Raw genomic sequence first — 13,348 nt, forward strand, 5'->3', positions numbered from 1 at the left:
CATAATCTACACCTGTTAAAAACAAATACATCTTCCTTAAGGAGCACTGAATTGTCTGCCTTTCTCACTTCCTTCTGTTCTTAGTTTTCTATTAATAACTTGCATACAAATTCAAGCTGAGGACCATGCTGATACTAGCTCGATTTAAACACATCACTCCCATAATTTCTAGCACTTACCTTATGACTGCGTATGATTTTAGTGGCAGCCGGTGTACTGAAATCCAAGTAATCCTACTCCTAAGCAAAGCAAAGGTGACCTTGAGGTATTAGTTCCTCCGACAAGTGCCTTCCGCATCCACAAGGTAAGGATTCCTATTTGAAACTGATTTAGCCATTTCAAACTCCACCCCTACACACACCTCCAATAATCCTGGGAACTGTTTCACTGAGAGGGTGTAGAGATTTCTAGGCTAAGAGGTCCCCAACCCCCTGACAAGACTCCCATTGGCAGGGATGGGAAACAGCAACTAAAGTAGTTTGCTTCTGCACTTTAGACATAGAATCATAGAATTACAGAATCACAGAATTGTAGAATTGGGAGGGACCACCAGGGCCATCTTCTCAAAGCATCAGGACCAAGAAGTAGATGGTCACACCTTCCCTAAAAATAAAGTTTTTAAAGTAGCAAAAAATACCCAGGTTTTCGAAACTGGGAAAACATTCCTTTTATAGAGCCAATTGCTCTTGGAAACCTGAAACCAAAATTGTACAAGTACAACGTTGGGGCTTAGAAACAATTTCCTCTATGTCAGCTTTCATCTCGTTTCATACAAATCTAACTCCAGAAAATGGTTGGTGCAAAAGGAGGGAGCTTTAAAAAAGTAAATAAAATCCAGTAATTACTTTCTGAACATGTGTATCATGAAATGAAAATTCCCCTCAAGCATTCTGTCCTTTGAAAAGCCTGTGTTTCTTTCCTATGACATGAAGCAGAGCTAGAAAGCAAGTAATTCTTCTGCGAGCAACAGTTAAAGAGATGTTATAGGAAAGAATATTTGAAACAATGTGCCATTATAACAAGGCAGAAGCGTGAGTATAATCGTAATTCTGAAAAAAAAAAAAGATGATGGAATTATGAACTTCAATAGCCCATGTAATTCAGTTAAGGATGGGCAGAGGTATCCGCAGGTAGACTATAGGACATTTCCTCAGTAGACTATCTAAAGCTTGCTGGTAGCTGGGATTCCTGAAAATAATGTAGAACTACATAGTCCTTGGTTTAAGTGACAAGCACTTATATTCTCAAGTCAAGAGTGCCCATTCAGGACCACTTAAAATAAAGCAGTTATGTACAACCACTGAGAAATACCAATTAGGCACTCTCTTACTCTGTGATTTTAGAACACACTGTTGGACCACAGGGATCCGAGTAAAGGAAAAAAGAGAGGCCACAGAAAATTGGGAGTCAGCCCACACCAGGGCTAGATAACGTAGCTCTTCACAATAAATCTCACTTGGGGGGGGGGGGAATCTCAGTGACACAAGAGGAAGAAATAAGCAAATGTTCCCAACATAACAAAAAAAAAAAAAACATACACTATACCTTACACAGCTGAGGTGTTCAGGCTCCCAAAACTATGTCCCTAAGTCAGCCTCGTGATTTGAATCATCGTGAACTGAGCACTGCCAGAGCACTTGCAAAGGTGGCTGATAGCTGCCAACTCCAGCTCTGCTGGAGTTTGCCTCCCTTTGATTCAGAAGAGAGAGCCTGTCAGCCTGACTGAGTAACCCTCTGGAAACAGTGCAGTGTGTGTGCAACTGAACACTTGGTCAGGTCATCATGACACGAACATTCTTCTGTGACAGCAGAACAGAGGAAGGATTCAAAGCTATCTCTGTTATGTTCTGTGGCCACGACGGAAACAAAATAAGGGCTACACCATAACCCAGCAAGCTGTTCCAGAATCTTGTGGGTCCGATGGGCTGGATGATAAATGGAAGCATCCACCCCCCCTAATGTCTTATTAACACTGAAGTGTTTTGCTAGGTCATGTTGCTCCCAGTCAAGTACTTACCAGTCTGTCAGTCTGAGGTACTATTAACGTCAACAGTTCTCCCCCCCCCACCCCCCTCCCCAACACAGCCGCTATTCCCTTTTGGAAGGCAGAGGGCTGGACTTTGCACTGTACAGTTTCAAAAAACTCAAACTTCATTGATGCGAGTGTTTGTTTAAAGTGCTCTCTTCTTATAACATGGAAGGAAAGGGCTCTCGAGCCAGCTGACGTGTGGATCTGATATATAGTGAGTATCTGGTGTGAGAGAACCTAGGCAGCTATCTTACACCAAATCAGACCTCTATGTTTTCTCAGCCTTACCTGGGGATGTGCACATGGAAGAACCAGACCTGACACTCACCTAAAAGAAAAACCTAATTTGCTTTATTAAATTTATGTACCACCCTTCATCCGAGGATCATAGGGCAGTTTCCAGTATAAAAAGCACAAAAATGCACAGCGTGCAAAGCAAACAAAATAGTAAAACACAAACAGAGACACACCCCAGTTTTAAAGGCCAGTTTGATTTGCCAAAGGCCTGGGAGAAGAGGGGTGTTTTTACCTGGCACCCAAAGGTATGCAATGAAGGCACCAGCCGAGCCTCCCTGGGGAGAGCATTCCACACACAGGGAGCCACCACAGAAAAGGCTCGTTCTTGTGTTGCCACCCTCCCGGCCTCTTGTGGAAGGGCAAACACAAAGAAGGGCCTCACATGATGATAGCAGGCTCCAGGTCAGTTCTTATGGGGAGAGGTGCTCCTTGAGGGATTGCGGTTCTTGAGCCGTTTATGGCTTTATAGATCAAAACCAGGACTTTGAATTGGGCCCGGAAATTAATTAGCAGCCAGTGCAGCTGGGCCAGGTTTGGTGCTATATGCTCAAAACATCTTGTCCCATTGAACAAGCAGGCTGCTGAATTCTGCACCAGCTAAAGTTTTCAAAGCGTCTTCAGAGGCAGCCCCACATATAACATTTTGCAGTAATCTAACCTAGAGGTTACCAAGGAAACCGTTACTTCCTACAGAAAATGTCATAACTTTTCATACCACAAATGCTTTCTGTAACTGCTCTCTTCCTGAACTAAGCTGAGCTCATAGTCTGAGTGAAGCGGCCAACCCACACACGAGAATGTTCCTAGAGGCGGCTACACCTTCTGTTCGTAATTACAGGGATTTTAATGAACTGGATATTAAGCAATGTAAGGAAAAGCATATTTTAAACACTACGAAGGGACTTTGTCGCTCTGCTGTTCCAATAAATTTTATTTTTGATACCAATTTTATTGTTTTAATTATTATTTGCATTCTTTGTTGCTTTTGTAAGCCACCTGGGATAAGCAGTTATGAAGGCTGTATATCAATATGTTGCTTAAATAAATAAAATAATCTTAGTTACTGATATGGAATTTTGATTGGTAATTATAGGCAGTTTTCATAATGGTAGTAGTAGTAAGAAATTGTTTTTAAAAAATAGTGTAACCCCCTGTAATGGAGGTGGCTGGTAATTTGGGACAGAATTCAACTCCAGCTGCGCCTTTCATTGCAGAATTTACACACAAGTTGACCTATTAACATAGTCCTTCTGGGACATTGCCACCTGTGCAATAATAAACAATGTCCTCCAATTTCAGTCACTTTTTATTTATCGTTTTCTTTCTATCATATAAGTGAAACTGCTTAGACACAAAATATCCCAATATTTTTGCTACTGAAATGCCTTTTTGTCACAACCAGTGGAAAGTATTGAGGTAGAAAAAAATTCTGATGGAGTTTTTCAAACAAAACTAATCCAAAGAGACAGTTTTAGAGTCCTTCTGACATCACATGCATGAATTTGCTTTGGGATATTTTACTACTCTGACATACATTGGAATTTGGCTTGGGGTAGTCTATTGTCTAAAATATATATATGCCAGTTTCTTCGTGCTGTTTCTAGTTATGTAGGTTTTCCATAAATATTCTTATGCAAATTACAGTACTTTGCAGCCTTAACAGGAATGAAATGTTGTGTTATTTAGACATTTTTACTGGGCTACTTGTAGAAAATTAAATATGATGTTGTTATTGTTGTTGCTGCTGTTGTTGTTATTTAAATTTGTATACCACCCTCCATCCCTCCATCCGTAGATCTCAGGGCAGTTCACAACACAAAAATCAAAAGATAAAAAACAAATTTCAACTTTGAGACTGTCAGGTTTCCCTAATATTGTATATGCAATTGGCATCCATTCATTGCAAGTCATAAGCTTGTCCAATGGTTAGGGATTAAAATGCATACATTAACTAGGCAAATTTTACAACAACCCTGTAAAGTAAGCCAGTAGTTCCCAATTAGCTACTGCGAACCCCGTTTTTCAATAGCCAAACCATGGAACACATACTTTTGAAAATGTTGCAGTTGGGAGCCAAGGAGGTAGACCTATATCATCCCACTATTGAAGATAGAGGACTGGGGAGTGGGACGGGAATGAGAAATAATGGGTTACTTAAGGTTGCCATACTGTACACATTTACCTGGGAGTAAGTCCCAGGTGTTTGTTTCTTAATAGAACATGTAGAGGATTTCACTGGAGTTGGTGGGAGTTGGAATCCAGGAACATCTGCGGGGCCACAGGTTCCTGCCTCCTGCTCTAAGAGTGACACAGGTAAAAGTAAAGGGACCCCTGACCATTAGGTCCAGTCACGGACGACTCTGGGGTTGCGGCGCTCATCTCGCTTTATTGGCCGAGGGAGAAGGAGTACAGCTTCCAGGTCATGTGACCAGCATGACTAAGCCCCTTCTCGTGAGCCAGAGCAGCGCATGGAAACGGCATTTACCTTCCCGCTGGAGCGGTACCTATTTATCTACTTGCACTTTGACATGCTTTCGAACTGCTAGGTTGGCAGGAGCAGGGACTGAGCAACGGGAGCTCACCCCATCGCAAGGATTTGAACCGCCGACTTTCTGATCGGCAAGCCCTAGGCTCTGTGGTTTAACCCACAGCACCACCCATGTCCCATGTAAGAGTGGCATAAATGCTAATAATTATTACCATGAATCACAGCCCCCACTTTGCACCCCACTCATAAATGATGGGAAATTTCACTGAGCAATCAAAATGTGAGTTGGACTTGCAATTGCGTCACCTATCAAACTTAGTTGTACAAAAGTTTCTGTTCTGGCACCATGGCAAACAGAAATGTGGAAGAAAACAAGACAGGCTATTAGTGCCTCTTGCAAATGAATTAGGTGTGTCTCTGTTGCTAAACTTATTTTCAAAACCCTAAAGCAAAGCATACAAGCACTGAAAAAAACCTATAAAAATAAGGTCGTTTTGACCGGGGAAGCAAGAAAAAAAACCCTTATAATTATTGTAACAGACGGTGATGAATCATGCCTAAGCAAATCCTCCCATTCCTTTTCAATAGAATGCATTATTAAACAGACAGATTATTTTACAAATGATGCAGCCTTTGCCAAGAAAGTAGAGCTTGTTTTCATATTGAGACATATGATTGGCATCTGGTGAACTAGAGTATAGCAGGAAAAGCCTATACCCATACCATTTGCATGCTCTGCTCAGAAGTTCTAATGACCACAGGAAGTTGGGAGTGAGGCTAGTGGGCAGGATAGTAATAATAATAATAATAATAATAATAATAATAATACCCCACCCATTTGGCTGGGTTGCCCCATGCATTCATTGTACAAACCACATCAACTGATTTGGGACTGGAAACTTTCCAAAGAGCATCAATAACGCTGTCTAATACACAAGTAATTTCAAATCATCACTAGCATTAGGATGACCACCTTTCACCAAGTCGCCTGTACCACAAAGCCTTTCTGAGCAATGAAAAATTGCCCAATTAATTAGCACAGGCCATAATATGATTACAGCCTGGATTAGCTCTGCTGAGAAAGATTTCAGATTCATTTCACCCTTTCTACCCAGTTCCAAACCCTCTCCTTGGGAGAACATAGGAGCATGTGCTAGCAACTGCTGGAAGCTGCCTAGAACCTGAGTCCAGCATCACTTCTGGAGGTGGACATGGAGCTGACAGGTGGGTTCTGGCAACTTCAGGACGGCCAGGATTTTTCTAGCTTTTGGTTTTCTCCTGGGATGGCGAACTGCCTTAATGCTGTTTTGGGATCAGTGCAGGTTTTGAAGCTTCTACCTTTTCTAGCCCCACAGTTAGGAGAAGAATAATCAGCATCAGTATTAGAGGACCTGCTTCAGGTCCCAGGACTTGCCTCTGATATCACAAGATAAAAAGATTTAATAGCTAGGGTGGGAGAGGAAGAAAGAAAGAAAAATATCCTCAAAGCAGCTTTTGGTTAAGATGGTTCTTTATGCTTCTCCAGAAAATATGAAGACCCAATGTGACGTAGATTTGCATAAAAATGCATCTGCTGATTTCTACATATGTGGACAAAACAGTGCCATAATTTAAATAGAAATACAATGCACTCTAATGGGGGAAGATTGTGATCAGGGGCCATGTCTTCCTGCTCAGTTTGCTGCCCATGTACTTAACAATAGATAGGCAGCTTCAAGGTCCCTTGAATGTATGCTTGCCCCTCCCCACATTCAAATAAGTGATAATGAATAAATTATATAGCTTGGATAATTCAACAAAATTTGGCTGATTGGTTCATACATACAGCACAGAATTCTGTGCGAAATCACAACCCTAACCCCAAAGGTTCCAGTGGGAAAAGAAGTATATTCAAAACTACTTTTATTTGCAATTCAAGCAAACACTGAATCATAACTATGTAGTCATGAAGCTGTGGACCTTGTACTGACAAGCTTTTCCATGGTTGCTGGCACTGTGATCTGCTGTATTAATATATTAAGGCTGCATTTATGGGAAGCCAACAGAAATTAGTTCCAAATGAATGTCTAGGGTCAGGTCATAATAAATTTTGATCAGGCACATAATGTTAAGCTACAGCATGTTATCAGCATGTTATCAAATATCAAATATAACAAGCCACTTTATTTTTCTCCGGTCTGTTGTTTCAAACCAAAGGTCTTCCGGGCAATTGAATGTTTGTTTATTGTTCGAATGTGCCAAGTGCACTGTTTTATGGGGCTGGGTGGGATGCAATCAGAAACAGCGACAAAAACAACTCTGGAACACTTGTACAAGAACTCCAATTTCCCTTGGACAATTTTCAGGCAACAAAGAAGGAAACATATGATGCAGTGCCCTGCTGACTTTTTGTCAGGTTCAACTCTGGAAATACTGCATAAACGCCTTACATTTAAAGCATATTCCCTGCTCCCATAGAATCCTGGGAACTGTAGTTTTCTAAGAGTATGGGAAATTGTAGCTCCATGGGGGGTAAAGCACAGTTCCCAGGATTCTTGGGAGCAGGGTGCTTTAAATGTATGAGTTTGCAGTCCTGAGGGTTCCATGTCAGAGGAGCACAAATGTTCCAGAAATATACTATTTGTACTGCGGGTTAAACCACAGAGCCTAGGACTTGCTGATTAGAAGGTCGGCGGTTCGAATCCCCGTGACAGGGTGAGCTCCCGTTTCTCGGTCCCTGCTCCTGCCAACCTAGCAGTTCGAAAGCACGTCAAAGTGCAAGTAGATAAATAGGTACTGTTCCGGTGGGAAGGTAAACGGCGTTTCCATGTGCTGCTCTGGTTCGCCAGAAGCGGCTTAGTCATGCTGGCCACATGACCTGGAAGCTGTACGCCTTCTCCCTCGGCCAATAAAGCGAGATGAGCGCCGCAACCCCAGAGTCAGTCACGACTGGACCTAATGGTCAGGGGTCCCTTTACGTTTAACATATGCATTATCAATTAAATATCTGGCATGTGGCCCCTTTAAGAGAAATGCCACCCACAGAAATGCCAAAGATAAAAAAGACTTAGAACAGCAGGTGTACATGCTATTGAAAGACCTCAACGCAATCACAAACAAACCGGAAGAAACTAGGCACAAAACAGAGAGAGGCAGGATATTGTCTGCCTTAAAGAAACCATAAGTGTGGGGTGGTCTGGAATGATAAAATAGAGCTAACAGTAGAAAATGGTCTGATTCTGAAAGGGGAAAGGATTGTGACCTCAAAGGCAATGTGTCCAGAGATACTGGAACATGAAGAAGACCTTGAGATGATATTGTGAAAATGAAGGCCAAGGCACACCTTCTACTGACCTAATGTACAAAGAGAGGAGATGGTCGGAACCTGTAACACTTGTGCAAATCATCAAAAACACAAAAAAGAACACATGATAACTAGGGAGGTACCCAGCAGAGCCTGGCAGCAACTGGTTACAGATTTATTTGAACTGGAAGGAAAACGTAACGAACTTAAAGTCAATTTGAAGTAACAGAATTGAAAAACACCTCATCCGGAGCTATAATAACCCACCCAAAGATAGTACTGTCAAGGCATAGCATTTGTGATGAATTAATATCTGACAATGGATCCCAATATACATCTGAATAAGCCTGTAAATTTGCAAAAAGGTGGGATGTAGCTCACATTACCCATCAATCAATAGTCTAACATATTTCAGTGGACATACATTCCAATTATCTGACACATTCCTTTTTTCCATATCCAACACCTGCGCAAAAGGGTGCAAAAAAAATAAAATGCAATTTTTCTCTACCACAGAGCTATGCCCTTCCCTGTTTACAATGACTAAAAAATTGCCCTCGGGGCCAAAGGAAACATGACGTTAATTGCATGACTGTAATTAATGTCTGTGTGTGGTTTACCCTCAGGGAAGCCTGAGCATCTAGAGGACTGGCTGGGGAATTTGTGCTCTCCTTACCATACAGTGGTACCTCGGGTTAAGTACTTAATTCATTCCAGAGGTCCGTTCTTAACCTGAAGCACCACTTTAGCTAATGGGGCCTCCTGCTGCCGCTGCGCCACCGAAGCACGATTTCTGTTCTCATCCTGAAGCAAAGTTCTTAACCCGAGGTACTATTTCTGGGTTAGCGGAGTCTGTAACCTGAATCATATGTAACCTGAAGCGTATGTAATCCGAGGTACCACTGTATTCCCCTTCCAAACCTGTGAAGCTGCTGTTTGCATTTCAAGGGAAACCCCCATTGGTGACTGATCCAGTCTGGGCCTTAGTTACTTATGTTCCTTCCCTAGTTTTTCCCTGCTTCCCCACCCCCTGCAACACACACATTTCTTTTTCTTTGTCAATGTATGAGGGGAGGTTAGATGACACTGCACTGAAGCAAGAATTACCCCACACTTTAAAATGCATTTTCCCCATTGCTTTAAAAAAAAAAATCACTAAAAGTTAAGCCTTTAGTGTCATAATTTCAAATCAACATAATACCATAAGAAGGTAAAAGTCTGCTGGGTCAATCCGGCATTCTCACAGTGGGCAGTGAGGAAGTTGAATTTTATCTCACAACTTTAGCCAGTTGGCCATGGGAAGCCCACATGCGGGACATGAGTCCAATAGCACCGACAATTCCCAACTGTGTAGGAAGAACACAACCGCTGTCCATATCCTTCGTGAATCTGATTAATTTTCTTATAAGAAGAACCACCAAGCAAGCAGGCCCAACGCTCAGTCATTTTGCTTTCCAAGCGAGACACATAGTGCATCAGCTTAAATGCCGGCTTCTCTGATGCACATAACGTACAAGCAAGTTTGGTATCTGTTGTAGCTAGTGGCCCTGGACCCCAACTGTGGAACAAGATGGGACTAGAAGTTCGAGAGCCAGCGTGGTGTAGTGGTTAAGAGCGGTGGACTCGTAATCTGGTGAACCGGGTTCGCGTCTCCGCTCTTCCACATGCAGCTGCTGGGTGACCTTGGGCTACTCACACTTCTCTGAAGTCTCTCAGCCTCACTCACCTCACAGAGTGTTTGTTGTGGGGGAGGAAGGGAAAGGAGATTGTTAGCCGCTTTGAGACTCCTTTGGGTAGTGATAAAGCGGGATATCAAATCCAAACTCCTCCTCCTCCTCATTTCTCCAGAACAACACCCTTCCGTAGTCATGAGAGGTCACTGAGATTCTCTCCCTCTCTGTGTTGGGATGCGTGTGTGTGTGGCTTTGTGGTAGAAAGTTAGCACTTGCGTGGCATTCTTGGTCATGCCACAACAGGATACAGGGGGAGAGACCATCTTCTAGGGAGGTAGGGCATAAACAGCTAGAGCTGTAGAGCCTAGTGCCCCAGGATACTACATAAAGCCCCAGTGGTTGAGAGGCCTCGTGATTCATTCTCCACCCTGAATCATCCCCCTCCCCCGCAAAAAAAGAACAGAAAGAAATAAGATTTAAACTGGGGTGGGGAGGGGAGAAAACACCAACCAACAACCCCACAGGATAAATATATTTTTGTAAAAATGGTAAAGGACATACCGTTCTGTTTGTGGAAAGGACTTCTTGACCTGTAATGGCTTAGAAAACTGGCTGTGGGTTTTGAGGTATGCCTGAGGTTGCCAACCTATTTATTAAAACTTCTGATGAATGCACACACAAAAATCATCCAAGGCAAAAAAAAAAACCTTAACCCACAAAATGCCTCATCCCTAAATAATACTCTGGGGTGGGACAAAAAAGCTCTATATCAATGCTGTGTTTCACCTAGATAGCAATCTTTATAATGACCCTGGAAAATTAGCTTGACTCTCACCGCAAGGGTAAATTGTGTGATAGTTAGGCTGAGCGGGAAGCTGCAGGTTACTGGCTAGCCTAAGGCCACCCACCAAGTGTGAGACTGAGCTAAGGGCAAATTTAGACATGACAGCAGCTGATCTGCCCAAATCACATATAAAGCAGGGTGGGTTTTTTCCAGCCGGAACTCACCAGAATGTTCTGGCACCTCTTAGGTGGGCACCATTGCCATTATAAGAGAACAAGGGAGGTGTTCATGGTGAGAGCCAAACATCTCTTTTTATAGAAAAATAGCACTGGGTATAACTTAATTTTAGAGCCAAAAGGGCACACAGATGGGGTTCACTAAATCTTCCCCTGCCTGTGGCTACCCTACTTGCAGTCTGCTCTCAGTGAGTCCCTTTTCTCCTCAGAAGTAAGATTGGCTGCAGAGAATAACTTGAGGGGAGAGGTTAAGAGGGTAGTTTAGGAAGGGCTGGACTCTCTCACCAGCATGTGCCAAAAAATCTAAAAGTAAGACCACAGCCCTTATTTTATGCATGATCATGGCAGACCGTACTGCATATTATTCTACCCCTGTACTTGGAACCAAAGTTCCCAAACTCCCCCCACCTCCACAAGGACCACTTGAAAATAATTTATTTTATTTATTAGATTTATATGCCAACCTTCATTGTGAGATCTCTGGGCAGTTCACAGACTAAAATACAGGTGGGTGGGGTTGCAAAAGAATGAAGAGCTTTTGGGAACTTATACACAATGAATTTAAAAAAAAAACTGTTCAAAATAAAGTTTAATAAAAAAAACTTGAAGCCTTCCTAATAGGCATAATGGCATCAAACATCCCAAGGCAGAAAAGAAGGATCTTTTTGTATGCAACGGCAGCGAGGATGCTGATTGCCAAGGGATGGAAAGGAGATAAAACTCCATCAAAAGAGGAATGGCAAGGAAAAGATCAGAGATCCTTCAACCCAAAAGTTCAAAAGGGAATGGGAAATCTATAGAAAATATTTAAAAGAACAGTGTCCCCATATAAAAACTTTAGAATGCTTCGAATAACTCTCGGAACTGATTAAGGTATAATGAAGTCAAACAAGATTTAATAAGGATAAAGTTTATTGAAAAATAGAGGCAAGTAATTAAGAAAACAAAGAACCCATGTCAAGGAAGTCGGAAGTTGATGGAACATTTTTGTAAATTTGTGATGTATTGTTCTATTGGGTTTTTTTGTTTGTAAGAGATGTATTGTGCTTCTTTTGTTTTTTTCTTTTGTTTTTTTTCTTTTTTCAAGCTTTTGTTGTGTAATTTTTGATTTTAAACCAATAGATTAATTTTTAAGTAAAACAAAATAGCAAAACAAGACCCACCCCCTTCCCACAGACACATTTAAAAGGCTGTGGAATATTAATAAGCCAGAGGCCTGGTTGAAAAGGAATGTTTTTGCCTGGTGCCTAAAAATATATAATGAAGGCACCAGGAGAACTTCCCTGGGGCATTGCACAAACGGGGGGCCACCACAGAAAAGGCTCGCGCACGTGTTGGCAGCCTCTGGACTTCACAAGGAGGGGACATACGAAGAAGGGCCTCAGATGATTAGAGCACTGAACAGCTCAGTTGGTTAGATCATGTTGCTGAGAACACCAAGGTTGCAAGTTCAATCCCCATATGGGACAGCTGCATATTCCTGCATTGCAGAGTGTCGATGATCCTCAGGGTCCCTTGCAACTCTATGCTTCTATGATGAATGCAGAGTATGGGATGGTTTACACCGGCGAAGGCAAGTATTGTGGTCCTGAGCTGTTTAAGGCTTTATATGTCAAAACCAGCACTTTGAATTGGGTCCGGAAGCTAATTGACAGAGGGTCTTGATGGACCCCCTTAATGACTTTCCTGCCTGTTGCAGCAATTATAATTCCACAGAATCCAAATGGCAGAACACAACATAAGAAATAAAAGAAGCAACAAGAATAGAATTAATAATAGGTACAATATTTAATGTGACCAGTGTCCCATCTCTCACCTTCAGCGTCAAATCCACAGACATGTTGTGGATCACCTGAATGAAGCTTACAAACTACTGGTGGTCAATGGACAACTGTTTGGGAACCCCTGTAATAGGATATGCAGTTTCTTAACTAAGGCTGAAAGAGAATCTGCGATTTGCCCAAAGCCAGAAAGGAGCCCAAGACTGAGATTTGATACCAATTCTCCTGCATCCAAGTCTCCTATATCTCTCCACTGGACAAAACCACCCCCCACTCCAACAGGCACTCCTAGCAATTACATTCAATAACATTACATATTAAGGTTTTGAAGCTGCAGCAGCAGGCAGCAACATGCTAATTTTAATTAATCGAAGCGCCAACATGTCCATTTTAATTTATGTGAGGCATCTCTTCTACACAAAACAGAGATGGAAATTTTACAGCACAATTGTATGTGTGCTTACTCAGAAGTAAGCCCCACTGCATTCAGTGGATCTTACTCCTAGGTTTGCATAGAGGATTGTAGCCTTAGCATTTATCTTTTTAAAAAGAAAGGATGGCTTGCTCGTGTTGTGAAAGCAAAAGAAAGCATGCTGTTTTCTTCTGAGCTATTGTTTTCACTCACAAACACAATTGGCTAATTTAATTAGATCCATATGGTTAATGAATTGAGACAGTGGTGGGAAACCACTGCAGATGTTGCAGGACTGTAATTTCCATTGTCCCTGACAACCATCCTTGCTGGATGAGGCTGATGGGAGTTGGAGTGCATAGTTC

General features: G+C 42.2%; 1 protein-coding gene across 2 annotated transcripts in view; it reads right to left on the reverse strand.

Moving 5' to 3' along the window:
* GREB1 (growth regulating estrogen receptor binding 1) overlaps window positions 1–13,348 on the reverse strand; it is a 98,419-nt gene that overhangs the window by 62,050 nt on the left and 23,021 nt on the right. The window contains exon 1 of one of the 2 annotated variants that reach the window (XM_083431344.1): window positions 1,546–1,754. The exons of the other annotated variant lie outside the window; for it this stretch is intronic. The gene's annotated coding sequence lies outside the window, so the exon portion shown is untranslated. Of the gene's footprint in view, window positions 1–1,545; window positions 1,755–13,348 lie in introns of those variants that run through there. 2 annotated transcript variants of the gene reach the window in all.

Source organism: Podarcis tiliguerta (assembly GCF_965153285.1).
Source record: "Podarcis tiliguerta genome assembly, chromosome: 3".
Classification (NCBI taxonomy): Eukaryota; Metazoa; Chordata; class Lepidosauria; order Squamata; family Lacertidae; genus Podarcis; species Podarcis tiliguerta.